Below are 12191 nucleotides of genomic sequence, written 5' to 3' on the forward strand. Positions count from 1 at the left end.
TGAACATCTACAGCGTAAATGCACCACCCACCTTGAGATATAAGTTCTAAGATCTCAGTATAGTTACAAAGGCTGCCCCACCCTTCAAACCGAAACGCATTACTGCTTCACGGCAGAAATAGGCAGGGCGGTGGTACCTACCCGCGCGTACTCACAAGAGGTCCTACCACCAGTAAGTTTATACGGATTATACCATCAGAAACTATTCATATTAAAGTTGAGATAGTAGTACTATTTAAATCATAATTGGGTTATTTTCGATTAATTTTAAACAGTAAGGCCTTGCTGTCATCGTGCAAAGTAATCGGAGCCTCGAAGAGAACCAATGTTTAGCAAGGCACTGGAGGATTCAATTCATTTTGGATTTGGGGATTTGTGGTTTTGGGTGCTACACACTGTAACATAATCAAATTAGTAATCAAAATTAATAAAAAAATAATTAAGTAATCACCGCAAGAGAACAAGACGACTATGTCCCCCCCCCACTTACTAAGGCTACGTCGGAATCGATCACTGAATGATCCATTATAAATCAATATTATTTGTACTGAACCTAGTTATTTGAACTCAAATGGATCAAAAGCTTTAGTTAAGTTAGTTTTGATGTCTCTGATTTCTTTTATGTACATCATTAAATTTTTAGTTATGTGTTTGTTCCCTCTCAGAAGTAAACAGTTATAACTAAATATGCCTATGATATCCCTATAAAAGGAGCAAATAGGATTATAATAATAGAAAAATATCAGCTTTTCTTTAGAAAGGTGTGTTAAAACTACACTTTTAACCCAAAAATTTATTAAAAAAAAAACAGCGAGCGAACAATTTTGCTTAATCACATCTTATTGATTTTTTTTAATTATTATCCATCCTCCTTTTACAGTTATTACTAAAAACGAGTTGTTAAGTCCATATGAATGTATGTATGTATGTTGTATGTATGAATGTAACCAGATTTGAAGATTTATACATTAAACAATGTGTTTATGCTCTGTAGTGACGAATTAAAATACTTTAAAAGCGGGACAAATATTATATTATACGTATTCATACAATATATACAATACAACGGATATATTACAAACTAGCTGACCCGGCTGACTTCATAGTGCCTCAATCGATAAATAAAAGACCTAAGCTTTTGTATAAAATAAACTTAAAACAAACAACAGGAATCCGTCCAACGGGGGACACATCAAAGGAAAAACAAAATTTTTATTTTTATTTAATTCCGAGTATTTTCATATTTATTTATCTACCTTTTAAACCTTCTCTGGACTTCCATAAATAATTCAAGACCAAAATTAGCTAAATCGACTTCGCCAGCCGTTCTCGAGTTTTAGCGAGACTAACGAACAGCAATTCATTTTTATATACTTATATATAGATAGATAATAAATAATAGGGGTTAAAGTATGAAATTTCCATTTTATTGTAATAGGTACTTCGAATTGAAATAGAACCTTCATGGGGAGGGGACTGCTTCATGGTTTGAGATTTTTGAGTGAATTTTTTTTCACCTATGAAGTTTTTCTTTTAAAAAATGTGCAACATTCGATTATCGACTTTCAGTTACTTTTTTTACTCAGCTTAGATAAGAAAGATGGATACTTCGAAAATTCGAGTGATGTTTTGACGTTCCCTAGCAAAAAAATATATGTTAGGTGGAGCAATAAGTTTTTATCTTTATCGTATGAATTTTTAAATTCCAAATTCAGAATTATGAAAAAAAAAAGAAGAAAATTCTAGTCTGTTCATTGTTTTCAACGATCCAAGGGAGGAGAAAGTTTTATTTAATTTGCGAAAGTTGAATTTTTTTTATTGATGTTTCTGATTATTGGTTTTATAAAAAGGCTAATCTAAACTTTGAGCCAGTTTTGACCAAAAAATGTGGATACTCGGTTTGAAATCGCCGCCCAAGCAAATGGTAGCCTAGGCTATTTCAACTACGTCCCAGCGGGTAGGTGAATTCAGAACTTAACCTTAGACAATTTGCTAACACCAGTTCTTGCAGGAGTAGTGCTTCACAGAATCTACCACCGGATCGGAATCGCGACCCATTGAGAAAATGCACCTAGAAACTCCCTGTGTCTATAGGTTAGTTCGCTCGTCGAACTCGACTCGTTTTTTTAATTATTTTTTATTGCCTTAGCAGGCAACGAGCATACGGCCCACCTGATGGTAAGTGGTTACCATCGCTTGGACGTCAACAATGCCAGGGGCAGAACCAAGCCGCTGCCTACCGCCTAGTACTCTCCACAAGCTTTGTTTGAAGAAGGACATGTCATAGCGTAGTCGACCGTTTCGACCACTGAAGTAGGAAACCTATGGAAATGAAACGTCAACAAAAAATTCGTGCCACTGTGACGTCATCGGGCCACAAAACATGGCGGTTTTAGTGCTGTACAAAAAATTTCAATGTTATCAGGTTTTATCGATAAACGTTCTTGGCTCATTTTATTTTAAATATTGTTGAGTATTAATTATTTGTAGAATTTATACTTTAATAGGAAGTAAGTAGGTATATTGTTATGTGCAAATATAATATGATTTAGATGTGTGAAATCTAAGACAAGTTCGTCCTTCGAATTTGCCAAGTAAACGATATGATGATTTTTAAAAGTTGCTACACTGATTTTATAAAGTTGTCGTTTGTCGCAAAACATAAAGATATGGCGTAGTACAGTGCCATCTGCCCATTTCTAGCATGCTAAATGTTATCGTATTTTGAATACGTGTTTTTCTTAGACTATTACAATCTATTTTAATTGTTTTACTGACCTAAAGTCCGTAACACACTACCGCAGCGCACCTCAAGGAAGGTGCGCCGCACCATTTGAATCACTCTCACTTGAGAGTGATTCAAATTTTAAACTTATCAAGGGACCGCGTGATAAAAAAACACCTACAGAACATTTATTCATTAATTACAAACGTCATTCCTTGTGACTTCCTCTCTAAAATCACTTAATTATTATATATTTAACGAATTTACAATAGTGTTTTACTCACTACGGAATAAAACTATTTTATTTAAACAGTTCCGAAGAGATTTTGTCGGTAGCCTTTTTCCCGAAATATCTAAACAGAATGTCTAAATATGTTTTAATGACATATTTTATTAAGAGGTATTTATGATTGGTGTCATGATCAATAGATTCCGACCGAAAAATGGTGTCCGATTTTTCGGATGAGGGCTTCATAATGAATTTAAATATATATAGATAATAGTTTTGGGGCATCGACTTTCTTGAGATCCTATAAAATATGTTTTATTTATTATTTTTGTATGTTTTAAGCATGATAAAATAAGAAATTTTATATAAGCAATCATATTAAATCGATATCAAAGTCAATAAATAATGTACAACCCAAAACAGACGGCCGAACTGACGTGACAATGACATTTGGTGCGCCAAACATGGCGGATTTTCGGCCTCATTAGACATTTACGTATAAAATATGTTTCATTTTATGTACGCACTGAAATACTGTTATATTGTTTTCCTGCGAGTTAAAGTGCTGAGTAAGAACGAGATAGATATATGTTTATGTGTGTGCCTTCAAAATGGGTGCTATTTATATAAGCAATTGTACGTATAGAACAATATGTCGTGTCCCTACTATATAGGTCTATGGTTTCGACAATGAAGTAGGAAACCTATGGAAATGAAACGTCAACCAAAATTTCGTGCCACTGTGACGTCATCTGGCCACAAAACATGGCGGCTTTAGTGCTGTACAAAAGATTTCAATGTTATCAGGTTTTATCGATAAACGTTCTTGGCTCATTTTATTTTAAATCTTGTTGAGTATTATTTATTTGTAGAATTTATACTTTAATGGGAAGTAAGTAGGTATATTGTTATGTGCAAATATGATATGATTTAGATGGGTGAAATCTAAGACAAGTTCGTCCTTCGAATTTGCCAAGTAAACGATATGATGATTTTTAAAAGTTGCTACACTGATTTTATAAAGTTGTCATTTGTCGCAAAACATAAAGATATGGCGTAGTTCAAAGCCATCAGCCCATTTCTAGCATGCTAAATGTTATCGTATTTTGAGTACGTGTTTTTCTTAGACTATTACAATCTATTTTAATTGTTTTGCTGACTCTAAAGTCCGTAACATACTACCGCAGCGCACCCCAAGGAAGTTGCGCCGCACCATTTGAATCACTTTCGCTTGAGAGTGATTCAAATTTTAAACTTATCAAGGGACCGCGTGAAAAAAAAAACACCTACAGAACATTTATTCATTAATTACAAACGTCATTCCTTGTGACTTCCTCTCTAAAATCACTTAATTATTAAATATTTAACAAATTTACAATAGTGTTTTACTCACTGCGGAATAAAACTATTTTATTTAAATAGTTCCGAAGAGATTTTGTCGGTAGCCTTTTTCCCGAAATGTCTAAACAGAATGTCTAAATATGTTTTGATGACATATTTTAAAGTGGTATTTATGATTAGTGTCATGATCAATAGATTCCGACCGAAAAATGGATTTTTCGGATGAGGGCTCCATAATGAATTTAAATACATATAGATAATAGTTTTAGGGCATCGACTTTCTTGAGATCCTATAAAATACGTTTTAATTATTATTTTTGTATGTTTTAAGCATGATAAATTTTGAAATTTTATATAATCAATCATATTAAATCGATATCAAAGTCAATAAATAATGTACAACCCAAAACAGACGGCCGAACTGACGTGACAATGACATTTGGCGCGCTAAACATGGCGGATTTCCGGCCTCATTAGACGGAGACGGAGATATTTACGTATATTCAGGTTTCATTTTATGTACGCACTGAAATACTGTTATATTGTTTTCCTGCGAGTTAAAGTGCTGAGTAAGAACGAGATAGATATATGTTTATGTATGTGCCTTCAAAATGGGTGCTATTTATATAAGCAATTGTACGTATAGAACAATATGTCGTGTCCCTACTATATAGGTCTATGGGTTTCGACGATGTCATGACAATGACAAAATGGCTACTATGAACGCACAGCGCATGTCCGCTCTGTTCTCTATTGATTTACATAGTGTTGCTGAGTACAACAAATAAATACAAGTTCGACGGCGTTTCCAAGAATTCAAATTACAATTTTCACTTGACATTACAATAATTCAAAATCAAAATAAAACTACCGGTCTATTTGTATTGAGTGATGCGATTATATCAGGTTTTGAATGTTAAAATCAGAAACTGCTTTTTATAAACAGAATCCTCACAGCCGTGTAATCTATACATATAGTACATATATACCTAGTCAGGTCATAAATTCTGTCACATGTTTAATGTAAAATAACTGAATCAAGTTTATTCATTATGTAACCATTCATATACCAAAATGAACTTAACAAAACATAGATTTTTATGACACTAAAGTTTATTCAAAATTACCTCCGTGATTTTGAATACAGGCCTTCAATCTGCGCGGCCAGTCGTCTATCGCAGCACGAACGAGGTCCATGTCAATATCGGCGGCTGCCTTAATCAAGGATGTCTTGAGTGACTCCAAATTGGGATGAGGCTTTGAACACGCCTTTTCCTCCAAGTGTTGCCATATCTTGTAATCTAACGGATTCAAATCTGGACTGGAGGAGGGCCAGTCTTCGTGCCGAATGAAGTCGATTTCACGCGCCGCCAGCCAGTCTTGTGTGCTCTTCGCTCTATGAGCTGGCGCCGAATCTTGTTGGAATACCCAGTGCCTGTTATTGAACATGGTATGAGAAACAGGTTCCACAAGGTTCGTCAGGACTGTATTTTGATACACAACTGCATTCGTTTTTACACCTTTCTCACAAAAATGTACCTCTGTTAAGCCCCAATAAGAAACTTCCAACCATACCATGAGCGAGGATGGAAAATGACCTCGTTGGACACGCGGAATACGGTTGCTCGCTTCTTTACTACTGTGTGCGTACACCTTATCATTTTGTTTGTTGTAGCTCTCTTCTACGGTAAAAATTTTTTCATCCGAAAAAAGAATTTCCAGATATTTTTTTCCCGCGTACCGCTTCAACAAAGCGCGGCATCTTTTCAGTCTCAGGTCCATTAGACGAACATTCAAACGATGTCCTGTTTTTCTTCAATATGCCCGAAGCCCTAAGTCTTCATTTAACACCCTTTTCACCGTGGTTCTGCTTAACCCCATCTGAAGGGCCAACAGTTTCTGCTTACGTTTGGGATTTCTTTGAATTCGCGCCTTCACAGCTTTTATCACTGCTGGAGTCCTAACAGACCGAGGGCGACCACTTCTTGACCTGTCATCTACACTAGAGTCTTCATTGTATCGTTTGATGGTACGATAAACGAATCTTTTGGTTATATTCAAAATTTTCAGTATGTTAAAAATTTGAATTGGCGCGTAACCGCAACGATGCAACGCAATAACTGCAACACGGTCTTCTTTAAGCGTCCACTCCATATTTAAAAATGAGTAAAATTCTAAAAGTATACATTTTTATTTTCGTGAACAATTCGAAATTCGAATTAAATAATTTTTTTTGTGGCCAGCATTCTAAAAGAAAAGTTTTTACTGTGTGACAATACTTATGACCTGACTAGTTAAAAATGAAATGCTGTTCGTTGGTCTCGCTAAAACTCGAGAACGGCTGGACCGATTTGGCTAATTTTGGTCTCGAATTATTTGTAGAAGTCCAGAGAGGGTGACAATGAAAGAAAACATGTGTAATGATTTCAAAATGTTTTATTATAAAGAAACCATCCGGATGGTATTATAAGTCTTATAAAGTGGCAACACTGAATGTAAACAGGATGTCGCACAGTTGCGCCAAATTGATACACCGAAACTTGATGCACTTTGTTACTGGTCACTGTTACATAGAGGGCAGCACTAATGATTCTAGTAGCGACACCACGACGTAAAATTTTGGCAAGCGGATTGATTTAATTTTGTAATGCAACTCAGACTGTTTTTACAGATATTAACATATAAAAACAAATAATCAACCAATAAAAACAAGTAAAAATAATGGGAATAATGTATCCAAGAGTGATAATAAAAATATCTAAATAATAAATTTAACTTCATTAAAGTTGCACTTTACAACGACGTGTTCGATGCGTTCTAGACTAAATCTGAATTTACGAGCTAAAGGTAGAATAAATACTCCGAATAAATGAATACGAGAAATTCTGTCGCCACTTCGAACAAACAAACAATGCAAAGCCAGCTTGAGTTTTCTACTTCGCAAAGCTTTTTCAATGACAGGAAAGTTATTATGAGTACTGACATGTAAAAAGTAGTACAATTTCGAATAAACATTTATAATAGCCGAATCTTCATTATTTACGTAGCCTGCACGTTATAGCATAAACGGCATTAAGTTGTAATCAATGATATGATTCAAATTTTAATTCCGTAGCACAAGACGCGTTTGAGCAATATTTTAGCAAAGTTGTATAGAGCAGAAAAGGCTTATTTTTAAATTTAATTTCGTAAACGCGCGCGCCGACATAAGATTTCGCAAATTTAAAAACATTCCGCGTTTATATTTACCGCGCGATGCCGTATCTTCCAGGTAGAAGTTATTCGCGAAGTATTGTATTATATTCGCGGGCAGTTAGTAATGACTATTATTTATTTGTAGGCGTAGCGAACATTCAACGTAAATACGCAGCTTGTGCATGAGCGAGTGCGCGGAGCGGCGCGGCGCCAGTAGCCGAGCTGCAGTAGGCACATATGTTTGCTTAGTGTGAGCTTTTTAACTTTCTCGATAGCATAAAAGCTAACTCAAATTTGTAGGGAGTTGGAACGTTTGCCTATGTTTGTCGCTAGGGGCACTGTTCCATCTGCATACAAATTTCAGGTAACTTTTACGCTATCGAGAACGTTAAAAAACACACTAAGCACACAGAACTATGTAGGTATATCCTCGACCAGGCCTTAATAAGAACAACGCGCCGGCAAAACTATCAGTCGCTGATTGACAACATAGCATACAATTTTCATATTCAGTTAGCAAGTTCGCAAAGGAAATAAAACTGAAAGAGTAAATAATTTTTATTCTACGGTGCTCATTTATTTTATTTATTTATTGTAATATTTACATTGGTAGACTTAATGCCTATGGCATTCTCTATCAGTCAACCAAAGGTAGTGCATAATAAACAACGATAGGTGCTTTGAAATATAAATTAAATTACAAATATTTATATAAAAAATACATACAAAAGTGTAAACATATATACATAAATACACAAATATAAAAACAATATATACACAAATAGTGTCACTTGTTAATAAATGTGAGTTGTGTAGTGCTTCTTAATGCCTACAAGCCGAACATCGGGCTCACTTTCTAAGAAATGATCACCCAGACCTGGGTGATCACATAGGGTGACATATCACATAGGGTCACATAGATCACATATGGGTGATAGAAATTGGCAATTCCGGACTTTATGGCCTAGCCACGTGACTGTTTGCGTCATGGTATTTGCTTTATATGGATTGGATGCTTAAAAAATTACCTTGTATGATAAATAGGTAGACTAAGGCTTGATCTCCGCACTCGTAGATGACAGCTTAAAACACACCACAAATATGTTTCTCACTAAATAGATCAACGGAGGGAGGTACTAATATTTGTCATTTCACATTTTAAGAATCCATTGATTTTGTTCAGCGCAGTCGATGCACTGTAATTTCAAATTTAAGCAAAATTAAAACCTCGCGTGTCGAACCACTTTGCTACGCCGAAAACGCGTTATCGATTTTAATGGTGGCCTTTGTAATGTGGTCATTTGGCGCATGCGTGTGTTCGCGCTAGACCGTTACATAGTCGATAAAACTAATGTTCTCTCTACGATTCGTTTTCTGACTATTCTTGGCTTCAATCGTTGCGTTCGACTACTAATGCGATCAACGACCATCTCGTCGACCTGCTTCTTTGTATTGCATAACGAACATATCTGAAGTGCTGGATAAACGTTGTTCCAAAGCAATTAACTTAGACCTGATATCATAAGGGTGATTAGTATCTAATATCTTTAATATTTACTACTGTCTACTTTATTTATTATTTGGGAGCCGAGTGTAAGTAGTCGAAATCGTCGTGGCGTAAAGAATAAGACGTCCGGTGCACCCGTATCAAGCGATACAACGGTGTTCGAATCCCGCAGGCAGGCACTAATTTTACAGTAAATTTTTTCTTACGAAATACGTATTTAACAATGGGGAATGCCCACTCTCCATAGTGTGCTAGGCCCAAGATGGACATCAAATATTAGGTACTATAAAAATGGAGTGTTTCAAATTCTTAAATGTATTGGATATCTAAAAAAAATATTGAAATTGACACCACTATTATAAAATAAAATAAAAATCGTTGTGAGGTTATTTTTCTATATATATAAATAAGTGTCGGATTATGAGATACTTTAAGAACTTTTCTCTTCTTCATTTTTAATTTATTGATTATGATAAGAGAAATGTTCCTAATGTATTTTCATCCAATTGTAGTTATTAGAGTATAAAAAAACACACATGCTTCTTTAAATATCTATATTTTCTTCATCTTCATACACAATTAGTAAGTCATCTAAAAATAGCACAGGAGGACATATATTTGATTGATATCTTGCCCAATCTATATACCAAAACACAGTCATAATATGTGCACAACAACCTACTGTGCATTTTCCAACATTTCTAATGAGACTTTCTATCTGTATCTGTTCTTATAAGTGACTTCTTATATGTCTAACAGACCGTCCATAATAAATGCAGCTATTGTGACATACAGATCCTTCTGGCTCTTGTTGAAGAGCAAGACTAGCACCAATCAGCAGTTGTGGCAAACATGATTATTATCTCTTCACATCTTAAAAAAATATAATTATCAGTAAATAATTGGAAGATGATTTATGTAATAACAAAATCAATTTATAGCTTGTGTACTTACCTGCTGTGTTGCAACCCACTGCTGTATCACGCTTATTTTTTTCGATTCGAAGGTATGGTTTTGAATCTCGGCTAGGTTAAAACCACAATTCACAAAATGTTTTTCAGTCGTAGTATGAAACGTTATTGATCGGTATCCATAATCTAATGTAACTGTGATCCTTAGCTCCTGAACCAAAGTTGTCGTTGAAGGGAGAATAAAATCCATAAAACAAAGCCAGTAAAATAAATCGAAGAAAAATCAAAACACATCCATTTTGAACGTAAGCAGCAAGTGAAGTGTCAGACTCAGATAGTCATTCAGATTCAAGATTATAATATCTATGATCAGATTAAATTCAGTGTTGTCAGCATAATGAAAAATAACTACATTAAATCGATATGTCGATTACTTTTTTAAATAACCGATAATTGATTTATTTTTCTTAATATTTTTTTTACGAATACACATTATCTTTTATTCTTTATTTGTTTTAGTTGTTTTAAATAACAATACTAGTAGAGTCCAATGGGTATGTCTTTGATGTTATTTTATGTGTTTATAATCGATTATAATCGATTGATGATTATAAAGATAATACTTAAAATATAGTTTTGATGCTGGCAATATTTTTCCCGCAAAAATAAAAAATACCTTGTTTTTTTCAATACTTATTGTAAACTGTAGTGGCGCTCATTTGGAAAAAAGTAAATAGGTACACATTTATTTATGCCAAGATTAATGCACTAAGTGTTTTTTTTCTCTAATCTATTGTCAACCTAGGGCCTAAAATGGGCATTCCCCTTTTTATGATTGACATTTACGATAAAAAAATAACATCGTGTAATAAACATAAAACACACAAAATTATAATTTACGTATTTATTGGTGGTAAGACGTCTTATGAGTCTGCCTATTTCTGTCGTGAAGCAGTAATGCGTTTCGGCTTGAAGGGTGGGGCAGCCGTTGTACTGTGAAAACCTTAGAACTCATGTCTCAAAGTGGATGGCGGCATTTACGTTGTATTTGTCTATGAGCTTCGGTAACCACTTAACACAAGGTGGGTCATGAGCTCGTCCACCCATCTAACCAATAAAAAATAAATAAAAAAGTAGTAGTTGTTAAACTTATTAGTCACATCGCCTATTTTGTAAAAGCCTATTTGTAAAAGATGATATTTGTATTAAAATTATACACATCAGTAAGCTCATATTACTGTGCTACAATGCTGCAATTTAAAAAAAAATAGTTGTCCGGTTCCCTAATTGTGATAATTAAGGAAATTGGAAGAAATAGGTGATCAATGGATTGTGATAAATCTTTAAAATGATGTATTTAGTTTAGTTGATCGGGTATTGGTGGCGACGATTCGTGCTGGTCACATTGCCGATGCCACGGAGGCCAACAGCCATAAGCTGACAGTATTCCTCCATATCGTTGTTAGTAGTATATAGCATAGATTATACACTTAATATATTTGAGAATATATAGCCTAATGTCAAAAACATAGACACACTCATAACCGGTTTCCAGCAACGTGTTCTTGATTTTTTTATGAAGCTATATAATAATACTTCTCTTATTTCATTTCCTATTCCATGTAAATTTTAGAAAAATGAAGTACATATTATGAAGACATTTGTTGACTATTCCACGAGCGCTTTATAATATTTAATCACCAGCGCTCATGAACAATATAATTAACAAACTGACGCTATTTTCCATAAAACATAATATACGGGGCCATGATATTGACCCGTTCCTAAATTACCAATCTCTAAATCTGAATGTGTACGGGCTGCAAGCAATCCGTGCCGCCGCGATATTAATATTTAACACAATAATAATATAATTTAACAATATAGAATAGTCTTTCTAAGGTATACTTACTTCTTCGCAGATCTCTGTTCGAAGTTTGTAGTCTGCTTCGGCGCACGACCGACCCGTTCTCAAGCGCCTAATTACGCAATACCGAGAGGCCGATTAATTTAAAAATCCAAAAACTTCAGAAAATAAATCAGCGCGCTCGTCAGCCATGCAGTTGCAGGCTTGGGGCATGCAGTCGAGACAGCAAATCGATTTTAAGGGATGTGCAGTGTTTGATGACATTGAAATCGCAGGTCTTTATGGAATGGCGTGATTTATGACATTCTATTTCGAACTACTGATATTTTAGTACCAAAGGATAGAATTACCCTCTATAGAGATTTTAGTTCGTTACAAATTTACGCACAATTCTGGTGTAAGAAAAGACTGTTGAT

The 12191-nt window shown here is 34.7% G+C and overlaps 1 protein-coding gene and 1 long non-coding RNA gene across 4 annotated transcripts in view; one reads left to right on the top strand and one right to left on the bottom strand.

The window, feature by feature from the left end:
• Positions 1-11984, bottom strand: part of LOC114245577 (uncharacterized) — a 43761-nt gene extending 31777 nt beyond the window's left edge. Inside the window, exon 1 of one of the 3 annotated variants that reach the window (XM_028177817.2) lies at positions 11821-11984. The gene's annotated coding sequence lies outside the window, so the exon portion shown is untranslated. Of the gene's footprint in view, positions 1-8518; positions 8786-11820 lie in introns of those variants that run through there. The other 2 variants (XM_089740088.1, XM_028177802.2) reach the window with 2 other exon arrangements.
• LOC149503435 (uncharacterized) lies at positions 1686-4332 on the top strand. Its single transcript, XR_016325731.1, has 2 exons — positions 1686-1898; positions 1962-4332. It is a non-coding gene; the product is annotated as an uncharacterized LOC149503435 (long non-coding RNA).
• Positions 11985-12191: the final 207 nt, after the last annotated feature.

Source organism: Bombyx mandarina, chromosome 01 (assembly GCF_030267445.1).
Source record: "Bombyx mandarina strain Sakado chromosome 01, ASM3026744v2".
Taxonomy (NCBI): Eukaryota; Metazoa; Arthropoda; class Insecta; order Lepidoptera; family Bombycidae; genus Bombyx; species Bombyx mandarina.